This window comes from Haliotis rufescens, unplaced genomic scaffold (assembly GCF_023055435.1).
Source record: "Haliotis rufescens isolate VD_foot unplaced genomic scaffold, xgHalRufe1.0.p SCAF_53, whole genome shotgun sequence".
Taxonomy (NCBI): Eukaryota; Metazoa; Mollusca; class Gastropoda; order Lepetellida; family Haliotidae; genus Haliotis; species Haliotis rufescens.
The window spans coordinates 141,864-161,254 of record NW_025964257.1 but is presented as its reverse complement, the minus strand read 5'-3'; the positions used below and the strand labels follow the sequence as shown (position 1 = coordinate 161,254).

The following is a 19,391-nucleotide window of genomic DNA, read 5'->3' as shown; positions in this document are numbered from 1 at the left end:
AAATATCAAGTGTTGCGTTCACTGCAGTGAAATATCAAGTGTTATGTTCACTGCAGTGAAATATCAAGTGTTATATTCCCTGCAGTGAAATATCAAGTGTTATGTTCACTGCAGTGAAATATCAAGTGTTATATTCCCTGCAGTGAAATATCAAGTGTTATGTTCACTGCAGTGAAATATCAAGTGTTACGTTCACTGCAGTGAAATATCAAGTGTTACGTTCACTGCAGTGAAATATCAAGTGTTACGTTCACTGCAGTGAAATATCAAGTGTTACGTTCACTGCAGTGAAATATCAAGTGTTACGTTCAATGCAGTGAAATATCAAGTGTTACGTTCACTGCAGTGAAATATCAAGTGTTATGTTCAATGCAGTGAAATATCAAGTGTTGCGTTCACTGCAGTGAAATATCAAGTGTTGCGTTCACTGCAGTGAAATATCAAGTGTTATGTTCACTGCAGTGAAATATCAAGTGTTGCGTTCACTGCAGTGAAATATCAAGTGTTGCGTTCACTGCAGTGAAATATCAAGTGTTGCGTTCACTGCAGTGAAATATCAAGTGTTGCGTTCACTGCAGTGAAATATCAAGTGTTATGTTCACTGCAGTGAAATATCAAGTGTAACGATCACTGCAGTGAAATATCAAGTGTTACGTTTAATGCAGTGAAATATCAAGTGTTGCGTTCACTGCAGTGAAATATCAAGTGTTACGTTCACTGCAGTGAAATATCAAGTGTTATATTCCCTGCAGTGAAATATCAAGTGTTACGTTCACTGCAGTGAAATATCAAGTGTTATGTTCACTGCAGTGAAATATCAAGTGTTATATTCCCTGCAGTGAAATATCAAGTGTTACGTTCACTGCAGTGAAATATCAAGTGTTGCGTTCACTGCAGTGAAATATCAAGTGTTACGTTCAATGCAGTGAAATATCAAGTGTTACGTTCAATGCAGTGAAATATCAAGTGTTACGTTCACTGCAGTGAAATATCAAGTGTCATGTTCACTGCAGTGAAATATCAAGTGTTACGTTCAATGCAGTGAAATATCAAGTGTTGCGTTCACTGCAGTGAAATATCAATAGTTAAGTTCACTGCAGTGAAATATCAAGTGTTATGTTCACTGCCGTGAAATATCAAGTGTTACGTTCAATGCAGTGAAATATCAAGTGTTACGTTCAATGCAGTGAAATATCAAGTGTTATGTTCACTGCAGTGAAATATCAAGTGTTGCGTTCACTGCAGTGAAATATCATGTGTTATGTTCACTGCAGTGAAATATCAAGTGTTATGTTCACTGCAGTGAAATATCAAGTGTTACGTTCAATGCAGTGAAATATCAAGTGTTATGTTCACTGCAGTGAAATATCAAGTGTTATGTTCACTGCAGTGAAATATCAAGTGTTATGTTCACTGCAGTGAAATATCAAGTGTTACGTTCACTGCAGTGAAATATCATGTGTTACGTTCACTGCAGTGAAATATCAAGTGTTATGTTCACTGCAGTGAAATATCAAGTGTAACGATCACTGCAGTGAAATATCAAGTGTTATGTTTAATGCAGTGAAATATCAAGTGTTGCGTTCACTGCAGTGAAATATCAAGTGTTATGTTCACTGCAGTGAAATATCAAGTGTTACGTTCAATGCAGTGAAATATCAAGTGTTATGTTCACTGCAGTGAAATATCAAGTGTTACGTTCAATGCAGTGAAATATCAAGTGTTAAGTTCACTGCAGTGAAATATCTAGTGTCACGTTCACTGCAGTGAAATATCAAGTGTAACGATCACTGCAGTGAAATATCAAGTGTTACGTTTAATGCAGTGAAATATCAAGTGTTGCGTTCACTGCAGTGAAATATCAAGTGTTACGTTTAATGCAGTGAAATATCAAGTGTTATGTTCACTGCAGTGAAATATCAAGTGTAACGATCACTGCAGTGAAATATCAAGTGTTACGTTTAATGCAGTGAAATATCAAGTGTTACGTTCACTGCAGTGAAATATCAAGTGTAACGATCACTGCAGTGAAATATCAAGTGTTACGTTTAATGCAGTGAAATATCAAGTGTTATGTTCACTGCAGTGAAATATCAAGTGTTATGTTCACAGCAGTGAAATATCAAGTGTTATGTTCACAGCAGTGAAATATCAAGTGTTACGTTTAATGCAGTGAAATATCAAGTGTTGCGTTCACTGCAGTGAAATATCATGTGTTACGTTTAATGCAGTGAAATATCAAGTGTTATGTTCACTGCAGTGAAATATCAAGTGTAACGATCACTGCAGTGAAATATCAAGTGTTACGTTTAATGCAGTGAAATATCAAGTGTTGCGTTCACTGCAGTGAAATATCAAGTGTAACGATCACTGCAGTGAAATATCAAGTGTTACGTTTAATGCAGTGAAATATCAAGTGTTATGTTCACTGCAGTGAAATATCAAGTGTTATGTTCACAGCAGTGAAATATCAAGTGTTATGTTCAGTGCAGTGAAATATCAAGTGTTACGTTCACAGCAGTGAAATATCAAGTGTAACGATCACTGCAGTGAAATATCAAGTGTAACGTTCACTGAAGTGAAATATCAAGTGTTACGTTCACTTCAGTGAAATATCAAGTGTTAAGTTCACTGCAGTGAAATATCAAGTGTTATGTTCACTGCAGTGAAATATCAAGTGTTACGTTCACTGCAGTGAAATATCAAGTGTTACGTTCACTGCAGTGAAATATCAAGTGTTATGTTCACTGCAGTGAAATATCAAGTGTTACGTTCACAGCAGTGAAATATCAAGTGTAACGATCACTGCAGTGAAATATCAAGTGTAACGTTCACTGCAGTGAAATATCAAGTGTAACGTTCACTGAAGTGAAACATCAAGTGTTATGTTCACTGCAGTGAAATATCAAGTGTTATGTTCACAGCAGTGAAATATCAAGTGTTATGTTCACTGCAGTGAAATATCAAGTGTTATGTTCACTGCTATGAAAATATCACTTTTCTCAAATTCAGAAAACTAGAGTCTTTCACTCTGAAGTATATAATAAATGGTTATTTGTGAACAACTGCGTATTCCAGTGAATGGACCCGCCTAGATAGATATAAACGAAATAAATATTGTTTTTCAGTACATTTTGTAAATTGGTACATTTTGTTCATTTTTCAATTTTATTCATAATTTAAATATCTCTTTCGCATCTGACTGAATGGGGCCTTCATCGGAAGGTGAAACATTGCACGTGACTGACCAGGGGGTCCACATGAATAATGTAACAGTTAAACTTCAGATTGGAGAATATGTCTGTTGAACAGGCACCGACATTTAGCCAGCTAAAGTATGGTTTAATCGTTAGAAGCGGGCCGATCGTTATAGTATGTTGATGATGAGACTGTAACCTAATGTTAATAAATCGATATTATATACTCGCGAACTGTCTAGTGTCTTGACGAATCGGGGGCACGGGTGGCCCAGTCGTCTAAGGCGCCGCGATTCGCTGTGCAGAGTTGCGCCCCTTGGGCACGCCAGAAACCTATGATCGTGGGTTCGAATCCCGGTTCGCCCCGATTATGTTTCTAGGTTTGTCAGCACCATACCCGTGCTCGTGGGTTTCACCGAAGTGGCAAACGTCTGTGATCTGCATCACTTCGGGCTTTCCTCTCACATTAAGCTGACACGCCGCGATATAACTGTAATACTGTTAAAAGCGGCGTTAAACCCAACTCAATAAATCCATGTATCAAATTTTCTTAGTTTCGCACTCATCAATATTCCGGCTCTATGACGGAGGTCTGTAAAAACTCGAGTTTGGACAATGCAATCCAGTGATTAACATCATGAACATCGATCTACGCTATTGGTATACGATGACATGTATCAACCAAGTCAGCAAGCCCGTTAGTCGCCTCTTACGACAAGCACAGGTTCCTGAAGACCAATTCTTACCCGGGTCTTCTCGGGGCTTGTGATCAATTTGTGATTTTATTGCAGCAAAGGGTGTCCCCTATCTAGGTAGGAATGCGTTACCATCCGAAATTAAGTCTTGACATAATTTCGAATATTATGTTTTAAATGAGACGGTGCTATTTTCCTTCATTAGGCCCGGGGCTTAAACACGGGACGACCCGGTACGCATTGAGAAACATTGAGAATGACTATATTTGAAACACGATCGATCTGGAGGTCAGTCATGCTTGTCGTTACGATTACTTACACTGAATAATCGGAATGAAAGAAATACTATACTACTTTCAGTACTGTAACGTGTTTATTGCGTATGTTCAACAACAATTACCTGCTTTGACGATTGTCAACACGCCAGTGTGAACTCGATACTTTTTTTTACAGAACTGTAATAAATATATACCGCCACGAGAGAGAGCAAAGCGTCGCATACCTGGGTGACGTAAGGTGTCATATTTCATCTATAAATGTCACTTCCTAGTTGCAGTAAGGCTTGTGTCACGGACTGACACACCTGGGAGTATTTTTCCCAGGTAGCCAGTGGTAAAATTAAGAAGTCGAGCCAATAGTGTCGGTAACCAAAACATTTGAAATTATCTTTTATCAAAGATTAGTGGAAACTGTATTTGATTTTTGTTATTTGTGACTCGAACAATGATGCAATTTATGTTATGAGATTATATAGGTATATCCTTGCTTATTCAATAAACTATCAACTTAAATGAAATACTAATTACAATAATATTTATGTATTTAGGTTCTTGTTGACTTTTGGAGAAATTATTTGAGAGTACAATTAGTAGCAGACATGTTTATTTTTGTGTCTACATATGTGTAGCAATAGAATGTAGTCGCTACAAGATATTTGTTAAGGTAGTCATTTGGCTACCTCTGAATTAGGGCGCATTGGCGACCGTTTTAGTCGCAACTTTGAGGCCTGATCCTAAAATGATTCAGGTTGTCGGGCTCGGCGACGGGGTGGGGCGGTGCGGGACTTGGGGGGGGGGGGGGGGGGGGGGGCGTTATTATTAATAATACCAGTCACAGGTTTGTCTGACTCAGGCTCAATGATATGGACCATCCATGCTTTGCACTAAATAAATGGGGTTGCCAGGCTCGTCTATCTTGATTATTTTGCACACTGCAGTCATATAGCTGAAATAGAGCTGATAGCCTTTAAATAACTAGGTGAGGTGAAATGGGGTTTAACGTCGCGTCCAAGATTATTGCATGCATGTGTATGTATATGGCTGCTTGTACTAGTCCGGACTGATGCCGATTTATAGTGCTAGCCCACTGAGATACCATGCCGCAGTTTAACATGAATACCCAACTCAGACACAGTATACTGACTCCGAGGCAACCAGTCCTTGTTTTACCCCTTAATGCCGAGCGCTAGACAGGGTAACAAAAAGTACCATCTTTTAACGTCTTTTGGTATGACGCGGTCGGGGATCGAACCCGGACCTTCCGCTCTCCGGGCGGAAGTTCTACCATTAGACCACGGAGGCGGTCCATTAAACAACTAACAAACAAACCAAGTCACGTGTTTTACATAACTTGATTAGCTTTGATGTTGACTAGCAGTATACAATGACACGGCAAACTGTATTAATATCAAGCGGTATTTGTATACACACTACACTACGCCCAAATCCAATGTCTACTTGATCGGCAAACACGGGGATAGGTCAGGTTAAAGCGTGAGAGGTAGGTATTACATGTACAAAGATCTAATGCAACACCAGGGCTCACTAGCACAAAGCGATCGTAGCGCTAAGGTGATCTTAGCCCCAATACTTTAACATAGGCTTACGACAATCTTAGCGCTAAGATCGCTTTGTGCAAGTGGGCCCAGGCTGTGTTATCTAGTTGGTTGGTTTGTTGTTTAACGCCGCACTCAGCAATATTCCAGCTATATGACGGCGGTCCGTAAATAATCGAGCCTGGACCAGATAATCCAGTGATTAATATCATGAGCATCAGTCCACGCGATTTGGATTGATGACATGCATCAACCAAGTCAGCGAGCCTGACCACCCGATCCCGTTAGTCGCCTTTTCGAGACATGACGTCAATAACTATGGCGGCTTTCCGGCAGAAAACGCCGTGTAACCAAAACGAGGCTCTGGACAGCCTCGATAATCCAGCGTAATTTCCATTTGTTATAATAGAATGGATATATGATACGCTCATTTGGCACAGAATACTTACTCTGAACCGACTAGTCATTGTTTTAGTCCCTTGTTGTCGTGCGCCAGGCAGGGTAACAACAAGTACTATCTTTTATCGTTTTTTGGGTACGACGCGACCGGGAATCGAACACACGGTCATTGTTTGAAGGACTTGTCTGATGTGTATATACTGTTTTACAAAGATATATTTTATAAGTCTTTTGACACGAACACTAATCTCATTGTAGCAAACACTGCCCTCATTGGAGCGAACATATTAACACTATCCACATTGAAGCGAACACCATCCTCATTATAGCGAACACTACTCTTACTGGAGCAAACACTATCATCGTTGAGCGAATATATTAACACTATCCTCATAGGGGCGAACAGTATCCTGATTGGAGTGAACATTATTATGATTGGTGTGAACACTATCCTAAGTGGAGCGAACATGTTAACACTTTCTTCAGTGGAACGAACACTTTCCTGATAAAAGTGAACACACTCCTGATTGGAGCGAACATATTTACACTATCTTCATTGGAGCGAACACTATCCTCATTGGAGCGAACACCATTCTCATTAATATATTATAGCGAACACTACTCTCACTGGAGCAAACACTGTCATCATTGAGCGAATATGTTAACACTATCCTCATTGGAGCGAATACTTCCCTCATTGAGCAGGTGGCACGGGTGACCCAGTCGCTGTGCAGAGTTGCGTCCCTTGGGCACGCCAGAAACCTATAATTGTGGGTTCGAATCCCGGTTCGCCCCGATTATGTTTCAAGGTTTGTAAGCACCATACCCGTGCTCGTGGGTTTCACCGAAGTGGTAAACGTCTAAGACATTAAGCTGACACGCCGCGGCGTTAAACCCAACTCACTCACTCCTCATTGGGCTAACGCAAGCAAAATAACAAAGGCCATAACTCTATAAATATAAATTCTCGAACTCGGTTTTCAAATTTCAAAACATATTCATCAATCAGTGATATATATCAGCGAGCCTGACCATCCGGTCCCGTTAGTCGCCTCTTACGACCGCAAGCATGGGTTGCTGAAGACCTATTCTACCCCGGAGTCTTCACGGGTCATCCAAGAGACTACAGACACACTGGCGGTACTACGCACCATGTTCACAAGATCAACCAAGGGCCTGAACTAGTGATTTCTCGATTATTTCTGGTGGACTCGATCAGTGTGTGTTTCCCTGATGTATGCTAAATTAGACCCTTCTGTCCACAGGGGTTTCCGATAAAACTAATGAAGTCAGATTGAAGGGAAAATGGAAGTACGGAACCCAAGCCTGTATCTCCCGACCTACTTTGTGGGGAGTGAAATTATTTAATGTTATGTTTTTGTACAATAAAAACATTTCTACGTGTGGCCAGAGGCAGTGACACACAGGTCGAAGGGTATTCATGTTAAACTGCGGCATGGTATCTCAGTGGGCTAGCACTATAACCCGGCATCAATCACACACACACAGACAAACACGTGCATGCACGTAGCTATATAAGTGCAATAATCTTGGACGTGACGTTTAACCCCATTTCACTTCACCCACCTCTGGTGCCCCCTGCCGTGATAGAGCTGGAATGTTGCTTAAAGCGGCGTAAAACCATACTCACTCGCTCAACCCCAACAAGGAGGAATGGCATGGTGGAAGAGAGAATGGTGACTATTTCTGGCCTAACTTGTTGATCAAGTGCAAAATATACGAGGGCATCAAACTATTTTCATTTCAGCGACTAACTTTTCAACATTGACCTACAGCATTGGGGACACTAGAACACTAATAAACCTTGTGAGTGTGGAGGAGGGGGTGGCGGTATGAGCGGACTAGTGGAGGCGATATGTGAATATATGAACGGTTAGGGGATCGTGTGTGTGTGTGTGTGTGTGTGTGTGTGTGTGTGTGTGTGTGTGTGTGTGTGTGTGTGTGTGTGTGTGTGTGTGTGTGTGTGTGTGTGTGTGTGTGTGTGTGTGTGTGTCTGTCTGTCTCCCTCTATGTGTGTGTGTGTCTGCCTCTGTGTGTGAGCGTGTGCGTATGTGCGTGTGTGTGTGTCTGCCTCTGTGTGTGTGTCTGCCTCTATGTGTGAGTGTGTGCGTATGTGCGTGTGTGTTGTGTGTATGTCTGCCTCTGTGTGTGCGTATGTGCGTGTGTGTGTCTGCCTCTGTGTGTGTGTGTCTGCGTCTCTAAGGGTATGTGAGTGTCCGTGTGTGTCTGTCTGAATCTGCGTGTGTGTGTCTGCCTCTGTGTGTGTGTCTGCGTCTCTAAGTGTATGTGAGTCTGTCCGTGTGTGTCTGTCTGAATCTGCGTGTGTGTCTGCCTCTATGTGTGTGTCTTCCTCTGTGTGTGTGTGTGTCTGCGTCTCTAAGTGTATGTGAGTCTGTCCGTGTGTGTCTGTCTGAATCTGTGTGTATGTGTGTCTGTCTGAATCTGCATGTGTGTGTGTCTGCCTCTGTGTGTGTGTCTGCGTCTCTAAGTGTATGTGAGTGTCCGTGTGTGTCTGTCTGAATCTGCGTGTGTGTGTCTGCCTCTGTGTGTGTGTCTGCGTCTCTAAGTGTATGTGAGTCTGTCCGTGTGTGTCTGTCTGAATCTGCGTGTGTGTGTCTGCCTCTGTGTATGTGTCTTCCTCTGTGTGTGTGTGTGTCTGCGTCTCTAAGTGTATGTGAGTCTGACCGTGTGTGTCTGTCTGAATCTGCGTGTGTGTGTCTGCCTCTATGTGTGTGTCTTCCTCTGTGTGTGTGTGTCTGCGTCTCTGTGGGTATGTGAGTCTGTCCGTGTGTGTCTGTCTGAATCTGTGTGTGTATGTGTGTCTGTCTGAATCTGCATGTGTGTGTGTCTGCCTCTGTGTGTGTGTGTCTGCGTCTCTAAGTGTATGTGAGTGTCCGTGTGTGTCTGTCTGAATCTGCGTGTGTGTGTCTGCCTCTGTGTGTGGTTGTTCTGCGTCTCTAAGTGTATGTGAGTCTGTCCGTGTGTGTCTGTCTGAATCTGCGTGTGTGTGTCTGCCTCTGTGTGTGTGTCTTCCTCTGTGTGTGTGTGTGTCTGCGTCTCTGTGTGTATGTGAGTCCGTCCGTGTGTGTCTGTCTGAATCTGCGTGTGTGTCTGCCTCTGTGTATGTGTGTGTGTCTGCCTCTCTGTGTGTATGTGAGTCTGTCCTTGTGTGTGTGTCTGAATCTGCATGTGTGTGTGTGTGTGTGTCTGCCTCTCTGTGTGTATGTGAGTCTGTCCGTGTGTGTCTGTCTGAATCTGCATGTGCGTGTGTCTGCCTGAATCTGCGTGTGTGTGTCTGCCTGAATCTGCGTGTGTGTGTGCGCCCGTGTGTGATAAGGGAGTAGGGGAGCGAAGTGAGTAGGATCCTTGTGGTCTTGTTTGTTTTGATTGTGGGAGTGGGAAGGGCATCGGTCGAGGAAGATGGGGGTGTATTGAGGTAATCAAGTGATTACATTGACACAATCATTTCATTTAGTTTTACCAAATTCAACACATTGTTACTTGGACAGTGGTGTCCCGAAATAAATATGACTCGTAAAAAGGAATAAATTGGTCGGCTACACCTTTCACAAAAACAAACAGTTGTAGCGGTAACCGATAAAATATCCGTTTCTAGCCACGCACGCACGCACGCACGCACGCACGCACGCACGCACGCACGCAAGAGCCTCCGAGGCAGGTTTAGTGGTGGGTCTCTACTATAAAGGTAAAATAACGCATTAGAATGTGTATTTGTACAAATGTTCATACATTAGTCTTGATATACACTATGCACTAATCAAATGCGCTTTCTGATGTGTGTTTACCTGGGCGCTTGGAGACACCCTGTTATGAACTTCACCGGTCGACAAACAGAAAGCGTCGTTTGCTCCGAGGTCGGCATGTGAGCACAATACGGCTCTTACAGACATTGCTCTGGGAATCTGAATCCAATGCCTATGGTACATATCTCATTGTTATATTCTGTGGAGGCAGTAAATAACATATTAATAATCCTCAACACCCTGTTTAGATTGCATTCTTTCACAAGTCGTCCACGGAATACCCACGTCAACAAGATCATTGTCTCATCATACCTGGCAGTCGTTAGGGGCGTGGACGTCCTTTGTGTACACAGTCAATCAGTTCAGTGCTTTGCTACATGACGGTGCCTAAGTTCCGTTTTCTAACAGGCCAAAACATGTTTTTTATCACGAATGCTGAGTTTAAAATCACCATTTCCTGACGCCCGTGTACAGTACTATGTACAAGGGGGGCCAGGTGCGGGATTGCTGTACAGCGATCGGTTGGTTGGTTGGTTTGTTTGTTGTTTAACGCCGCACTCAGCAATATTCCAGCTATATGACGGCGGCCTGTAAATTGTCGAGTCTGGATCAGACAATCAAGTGATTAATAATATCATGAGCATCGATCCAAGCACTTGGGATCGATGACATGCATTAACCAAGTCAGCGAGCCTGACCACCCGATCCCTTTAGTCGCCTTATACGACAAGCAGAGTCACCTTTTACGGCAAGCATGGGTTATTGAAGACCTATTCTATCCCGGATCTTCACGGGTCTTAAGCGATCTGTACATTCAGTAAAACCTGTAATTTGACTGGGGATTGTGTCATGTTATCACATATGTCTAGTGAGGATTGTGTCATGTTATCACATAGGTCTAGTGAGGATTGTGTCATGTTATCACATAGGTCGAATCGGGATTGTGTCATGTTATCACATATGTCTAGTGAGGATTGTGTCATGTTATCACATATGTCTAGTGAGGATTGTGTCATGTTATCACAAATGTCTAGTGAGGATTGTGTCATGTTATCACATATGTCTAGTGAGGATTGTGTCATGTTATCACATAGGTCTAGTGGGGATTGTGTCATGTTATCACATATGTCCAGTGAGGATTGTGTCATTTTATCACATATGTCTAGTGAGGATTGTGTCATGTTATCACATAGGTCGAATCGGGATTGTGTCATGTTATCACATAGGTCTAATGCGGATTGTGGCATGTTATCACATACATCTAGTGGGGATTGTATCATGTTATCACATAGGTCTAATGGGATATATACCAAGCTATCCTTTATGTCTCACATAAGTGTAGCGGGTTATATACCATGTTATCACATAAGGCGAGTAGTGTATATACTATGTTATTACATAAGGATAGTGAGGTATATAGGACTATATTCAAGAAGTATTATGGTTTGGGGGAAAGTGATGTTTCAGGCGTTACACCCGTCAACAACAACACCCATTTCTCTCAAAACAGATAATCCGTTTTTAATTGTACGACCTAGATTTTTAAAAACACCTCCCCAATCCAATATACAGCGTGTAAATCTTATTTGTATCCTCCAAGATCGAACAATAATATAACGCAGTGATTGATCCGATCAGTGTTACCCTGGCCATGTTTACCGTACATTCCCAGGGAGATTCGCTATGTTTACTTTAACCAGGTAACCATTGAGGAGATAACCCGACCGACTCCTCTGATGTACGTTAGATTAAATATCCAAGGATACTGACTTTTATTACTCTCGACCTGTGAACATACATCTTGCCCTAAGTGCAGATAGATAACAGCCATTTTGCTCAAATGTGACCCCTAATAGCTAATATAATATCATGACCTTGGGTTGCTACGCAACAGACAAACAATTATCTTTTTAGTGCAAGTTGTGGGGGGGGGGCAGGTGCTACCAGCTGGGCAGGAATACTTACTGTCATCACTGATTTTCAGTTATCCATTCATGTGATTTCAATGCTATTTTCCCTTGGAATATGTTTGGGCGGATAATCGCGACTGGTTATGCCCTGCCGTTGAGTGTTATAAATGTTTGAAGCATAATCAAGTAACGAAACTCACTTCTTAAGAAGTCTTATTTCAATAAATGAATACACTGATGAAAACAATTGATGGAACGTATAAGAAAGGTGAGGTGAGGTGAAATTGGGTTTAACGTCGCGTCCAAGATTATTGCACTTATATAGCGACGTGCATGCACGTGTATGTGTGTGTGTGTGTGGCTGCTTGTACTAGTCCGGACTGATGCCGATTCGCTGACTTGGTTGATTTATAGTGCTAGCTCACTGAGATACCATGCCGCAGTTTAACATGAATACCCCACTCAGACACAGTATACTGACTCCGAGCCGACCAGTCCTTGTTTTAGCCCCTTAATGCCGAGCGCCAGACAGGGTAACAACAAGTACAATCTTTTAACGTCTTTTTGTATGACGCGGCCGGGGATCGAACCCCGAACCTTCCGCTCTCCGGGCGGACGCTCTACCACTAGACCACGGAGGCGGTCGTATAAGAAAGAATATTAATGTTTGCTTCTATGTTCTGTTCCTGAAGATCTGAGTTAGAATTTGTCTTCAACAACCAATGCTTGTCGTTAGAGGCGACTATGCTTGTCGTAAGAGGCGACTAACGGGATTGGGTGGTCAGGCTCGCTGACTTGGTTGATGATGTCAACCTGAGAAGATCGAAGCTCATGATGTCAATCATTGGATTGTCTGGTCCAGGTTGGAATATTTACAGAATATTACTGAGTGCGGCGTGCACAACAACGCTCTTCACAATGATGCCCCGGGTTCGATTCCACACGTGTATGTTTGAAGCATACCGGTGTTCGCGTTGTCCCGTGCATTGATGTGGCTGTAATATTCTGTCACAATTGAGTGAGTGAGTGAGTTTGGTTTAACGCCGCTTTTAACAGTATTCCAGTTATATCGCCCGTGTCCCCCTGTCACAATTGAGATAGGTCAGATATATAAATCAGCCCCAGAAAGTATAGCATATGAAAGACCTGGTACGCAGGGACATTATCACAGAAAGGAGGTTATCATATTAGTGTTGGGGACTAATGACTGAACGTTATTCTTCATGTTTTACCGCGGGCACGGGTGGCCCAGTCGTCTAAGGCGCCGCGATTCGCTGTGAAGAGTTGCGTCCCTTGGGCACGCCAGAAACCTATGATTGTGGGTTCGAATCCCGGTTCGTCCCGATTATGTTCTAGGTTTGTCAGCACCATACCCGTGCTCGTGGGTTTCACCGAAGTGGTAAACGCCTGAGACCTGCATCACTTCGGGCTTTCCTCCCACATTAAGCTGACACGCCGCGATATAACTGCAATACTGTTAAAAGCGGCGTTAAACCCAACTCACTTACTCACTCACTCATGTTTTACCACGAAGGAATTGTGATCATCACCGTACGGGTATCCGTGCGAAATATCAGAAATATCGGTGATGAGTGTATTTTGTGTTGATGGATTGGTCAGCGATAACCTTAAACATTCGTCTCGTCACTACTACCAGAGGTGTATCGCTCTTTGTGAGTACAACGCGTCTCCGAAATCCGTCATGAACATGACCAGTGACATTGACGTTGAGCCTCAACGTTTCAAGATGCGCATCGTATAATGCATGCTTTACTAACAAGATGCGCATCGTATAATGCATGCTTTACTAACAAGATGTGTATCGTATAATGCATGCTTTACTAACAAGATGCGCATCGTATAATGCATGCTTTACTAACAAGATGTGTATCGTATAATGCATGCTTTACTAACATGATGCGCATCGTATAATGCAAGCTTTACTAACAAGATGCGCATCGTATAATGCATGCTTTACTAACAAGATGCGCATCGTATAATGCATGCTTTACTAACAAGATGTGTATCGTATAATGCATGCTTTACTAACAAGATGCGCATCGTATAATGCATGCTTTACTAACAAGATGCGCATCGTATAATGCATGCTTTACTAACAAGATGCGCATCGTATAATGCATGCTTTACTAACACGATGTGTAACGTAGCACGGCTTTACTAACAAGATGCGCATCGTATAATGCATGCTTTACTAACACGATGTGTAACGTAGCACGGCTTTACTAACAAGATGCGCATCGTATAATGCATGCTTTACTAACACGATGTGTAACGTAGCACGGCTTTACTAACAAGATGCGCATCGTATAATGCATGCTTTACTAACACGATGTGTAACGTAGCACGGCTTTACTAACACGATGTGTATCGTAGCACGGCTTTACTAACACGATGTGTAACGTAGCACGGCTTTACTAACAAGATGTGTATCGTAGCACGGCTTTACTAACAATATGTGTATCGTAGCACGGCTTTACTAACAAGATGTGTAACGTAGCACGGCTTTACTAACACGATGTGTAACGTAGCACGGCTTTACTAACAAGATGTGTAACGTAGCACGGCTTTACTAACAAGATGTGTAACGTAGCACGGCTTTACTAACACGATGTGTAACGTAGCACGGCTTTACTAACAAGATGTGTAACGTAGCACGGCTTTACTAACACGATGTGTAACGTAGCACGGCTTTACTAACACGATGTGTAACGTAGCACGGCTTTACTAACAAGATGTGTAACGTAGCACGGCTTTACTAACAAGATGTGTATCGCAGCACGGCTTTACTAACACGATGTGTAACGTAGCACGGCTTTACTAACACGATGTGTAACGTAGCACGGCTTTACTAACAAGATGTGTAACGTAGCACGGCTTTACTAACAAGATGTGTAACGTAGCTCGGCTTTACTAACACGATGTGTAACGTAGCACGGCTTTACTAACACGATGTGTAACGTAGCACGGCTTTACTAACAAGATGTGTAACGTAGCACGGCTTTACTAACAAGATATGTATCGTATTACGGCTTTACTGTCAAGATATGTATCGTATTACGGCTTTACTGTCAAAATATGTATCGTATTACGGCTTTACTGTCAAGATATATCGTATAACGGCTTTACTGTCAATATATGTATCGTATCGCGGCTTTACTGTCAAGATATATCGTATCCGGGCTTTACTGTCAAGATGTACACCGTTGTGATGTTTTTACTGTCAAGATATGTATCGTATCTCGGCTTTACTGTCAAGATATGTATCGTATCTCGTCTTTACTGTCAAAAACTGTCAAGATGGGCATCGTATCTCGACTTTACTGTCAAGATGGGCATCGTATCTCGACTTTACTGTCAATATATGTATCGTATCATGGCATATAATATCGTTAAAGTGTATCGTAAGGAAAAGGAAACCTACAGAGACAGGGAGTACGAGAGAGCACTGGTACACGGACGGAGCAAGTCTACCCCAAGTGGTGACTCATGTGAAGTGTGATTTACCACACATGAGGTAACCAGATAAACATCTCCAGCTGATTATATTCCCGCTACCCACGAGCCGGTCATAAACTGGAGACATTCGTCAACACTGCGCGACACATATTACAGTGCAGGCTATTCAATGTCATAAACTCCACCAAGTACAACACAGGTCCGCCACCTGGAGATTCCGGGTAAGACTACGTCCTCTGCAGCCTACACTGGATGTAAGGGGCGACTTAAGGGACAGAGTGGTCAGTGAGTGCGTGATTAATGTTTAACGCCGCAGCTGTCGCGGTTTATCGGGTGGCAAAACTCTGTGACTTGGTTTATTTCATCATATCGTAACTCCGAAGTCACACTACAGGAAGGTAACACCACAATCAAGTAAGACAACAGACGGTGTGAAGCTGTACGGCAGCGCTGTACCCTCTCCAGCAGCAGCACATTCAGGATGGGGAAGGGTATCTGTCCAGACAGTGTGAAGCTGTACGGCAGCGCTGTACCCTCTCCAGCAGCAGCACATTCAGGATGGGGAAGGGTATCTGTCCAGACAGTGTGAAGCTGTACGGCAGCGCTGTACCCTCTCCAGCAGCAGCACATTCAGGATGGGGAAGGGTATCTGTCCAGACAGTGTGAAGCTGTACGGCAGTGCTGTACCCTCTCCAGCAGCACCACATTCGGGATGGGGAAGGGTATCTGTCCAGACAGTGTGAAGCTGTACCGCAGCGCTGTACCCTTTCCAGCAGAAACACATTCAGGATGGGGAAGTGTATCTGTCCAGACAGTGTGAAGCTGTACCGCAGCGCTGTACCCTTTCCAGCAGCAGCACATTCAGGATGGGAAGGGTATCTGTCCAGACAGTGTGAAGCTGTACCGCAGCGCTGTACCCTCTCCAGCAGCAGCACATTCAGGATGGGGAAGGGTATCTGTCCAGACAGTGTGAAGCTGTACCGCAGCGCTGTACCCTCTCCAGCAGCAGCACATTCAAGATGGGAAGGGTATCTGTCCAGACAGTGTGAAGCTGCCATTCTGTCTCCGACCCAGATGATCATAACTTGTCCTTCCCGCAGGTGGACGCGCTCATTTGTTGTCAAACACCACACCACACCCCGCCCACTGTTAAGATAACAGCGTGTGTGTGTCGGCATATCGTCACCTCCAGCTTGATGCGCGCGGCATAGCTGTGTCACAGCTCACTAACTGCTTGGATCCCCGCTTCCATTCATCTCCACCGGTCTTTCTCCTCGACACAATAGCTAGCCTTCCGCATGCTTGCCCGTACAATAGGCAAGGTAACATTCTGGGCTCTCAGAAAACATGACAAAAGAGCAGGCTATCGTGTTTAACTCCGGAATGACATATTTTCCATCTGATTCAATTAACTGATAAGCGAGGTGTCAATAGGATCCCTTGCCACAGTCTGATATCTGAGGTTAGTGAAGTGAAGTGGGGTTTAACGTCGTGTCCAAGATTATTGCACTTATATAGCGACGGAGAGCACGTGTATGTGTGTGTGTGTGGCTGCTTGTACTAGTCCGGACTGATGCCGATTTATGGTGCTAGAACACTGAGATACCATGCCGCAGTTTAACATGAACACCTTACTCAGACACAGTATACTGACTCCGAGCCGACCAGTCCTTGTTTTAGCCCTTACTGCCGAGCGCCAGACAGGGTAACGACAAGTACCATCTTTTAACGTCTTTTGGTATGATGCGGCTGGGGATCGAATCCCGGACCTTCCGCTCTCCGGGCGGACGCTCTACCATTAGACCACGGAGGCGGTCTTGATATCTGAGGGGTGTCTCATGCGAGGTCAACTAACATGCAATTGTTGGTCAAGAAGCTTCGTGCATTTAAACTAGTCATACATCTCCTATGCGTGCTCCGGGCACTTGTTGACTTGGCCCCATCTGTATGCCTCGCGGTATTGCCTTGAGCCAGGGAAGCAGAGGTGTCAGTCTCACACTTAGCTAATTACCTGTAATGTAATGTCAAACTCCGCTCCTATCACCTGGAGGAGAACTAACTCACAGTCGTAACGCTCACTACCTGGTTCAGGAGATACTATAGGATGAAGTAGTGGGTTGATGTTACTGCAGGGTGCATTGGTAATAATGATACTGAAGGTGCGTGATACATGGATAAAAAGCGTGCATGATATACTGACACCAGGGGGTGCATGATATATTCATACCGAGGGGAGCATGATATATTGATACCGAGGGGTGCAAGATGTATTGATACCGAGGGGTGCATGATATATTGATACCGAGGGGTGCATGATATATTGATACCGAGAGGAGCATGATATAATAATACCGATGGTGCATGATATATTGATACCGAGGCGTGCATGATATATTGATACCGAGGGGTGCACGATATATTGATACCGAGGGGAGCATGATATACTGATACTGAGTGGTACATGGCTGATACTGATACTGAGTGGTACATAGTTGATACTGATACTGGGTGGTAAATGGCTGATACTGATACTGAGTGGTAAATGGCTGATACTGATACTGAGTGGTACATGGCTGATACTGATACTGAGTGGTACATGGCTGATACTGATACTGAGTGGTACATGGCTGATACTGATACTGAGTGGTACATGGCTGATACTGATACTGAGTTGTACATGGCTGATACTGATACTGAATGGTACATGGCTGATACTGATACTGGGTTGTACATGGCTGATACTGATACTGAATGGTACATGGCTGATACTGATACTGAGTGGTACATGACTGATACTGATACTGAGTGGTACATAGCTAAATACGTTCATAAACACCAACAGCGTTGACCTAATGTCTCGGGTGCGTCATTCCACGAGGACGATATCCGGGTTGGATCTGGTGACGCGAATGACTAAGACACAAACACAATATTCGACTCGTATTCATATGTGACTTTTTTCCTGTCATCGCAATGTATTGTCGATTGTATTCAATACACATGCCCCGTGATCTTCAACTGGTACGTCAAACCCTCGAAACATCCAACTTACCTGGTGCAGGTGCCTCGAACGACACTTCGACATAACCAGAGCATCGAGATAACGGAATCAATATCATTATTAAATGTTTAAGAAATCGATTCGATTGAAACAATTCTTCGAGACACATGTCATATTTGTTCGCGGTGTATGTACAGGTATATACAATGAACCTACCCACACACCGATGAGGCGCGAGAGCCGTGAGGGACACCCTTCCCTCGAATGACCACCCCCAAGCATACCCGGGACAGCTGACACTGACATTAAGCATAACTGGACATAACGTTGATTGTAATACAGGTACACTTACCTACAGCTGTATATTAATGTCCGGTGTATATGTGTAACGCTCCTTGTCAGTGTTAGGTGTGTAGTTTACCTGTCTTCTCACGACTCCACGACACACGCTGATAGCGTCTCGACGTATCACATGACACACCCACTTAATCAGGTCAGCCGTCGTCACGTGGTCACATGATGTCAGAAGAACGGTATTAGTATAGCATATCTTACTGTTGGTATGTCGTGACGGGTATCTCTCATCGCTCCGATTTGGGGGTTATTTTTAGCAATTTTCGTGGAGCGTGACAGAAAGTGTTTGTTCATATTACGCAAAGCAGGTCTAGTCATTATTGGTCGTTATGAGTCACTGCCGGCCCAGTGCGGTATCGTTGGGATGTCTTTTTACGCTTAAGAAGTGTCAGTGAGTATGGTTTTACGCCGCTTTTAGCAATATTCCAGCAATATCACGGCGGGGGGGACACCAGAAATGGGTTTCACACATTGTACCCATGTCGGGAATCGAACCCGGGTCTTCGGCGTGACGAGCGAACGCTATAACCATTAGGCTACCCGACCGCTGCTTGATAAAGAAACTTAACATACCTCAACTGATCTGAGGCAACCGTCAGGAAGACTCGGTGATGGGTATGTCTCACCGTTAGACTCCGGTGCATGACAAGTGCTTGGGTTTAGCAATACGAGGACCATTTTAACGTCGTACTTGCAGAAGACTAAGAAAACCAATAACCAATTTGATCAGTGAGATAAA

The 19,391-nt window shown here is 43.6% G+C and overlaps 1 protein-coding gene across 2 annotated transcripts in view; it reads right to left on the bottom strand.

The window, feature by feature from the left end:
• The window catches only part of LOC124121662 (tetraspanin-3-like), a 45,056-nt gene extending 26,256 nt beyond the window's left edge, over positions 1 to 18,800 (bottom strand). Inside the window, exon 1 of one of the 2 annotated variants that reach the window (XM_048385044.1) lies at positions 18,651 to 18,800. The gene's annotated coding sequence lies outside the window, so the exon portion shown is untranslated. The remainder of the gene's footprint in view (positions 1 to 18,650) is intronic. The other variant, XM_048385045.1, reaches the window with a different exon arrangement.
• Between the last annotated feature and the right edge of the window lie 591 nt (positions 18,801 to 19,391).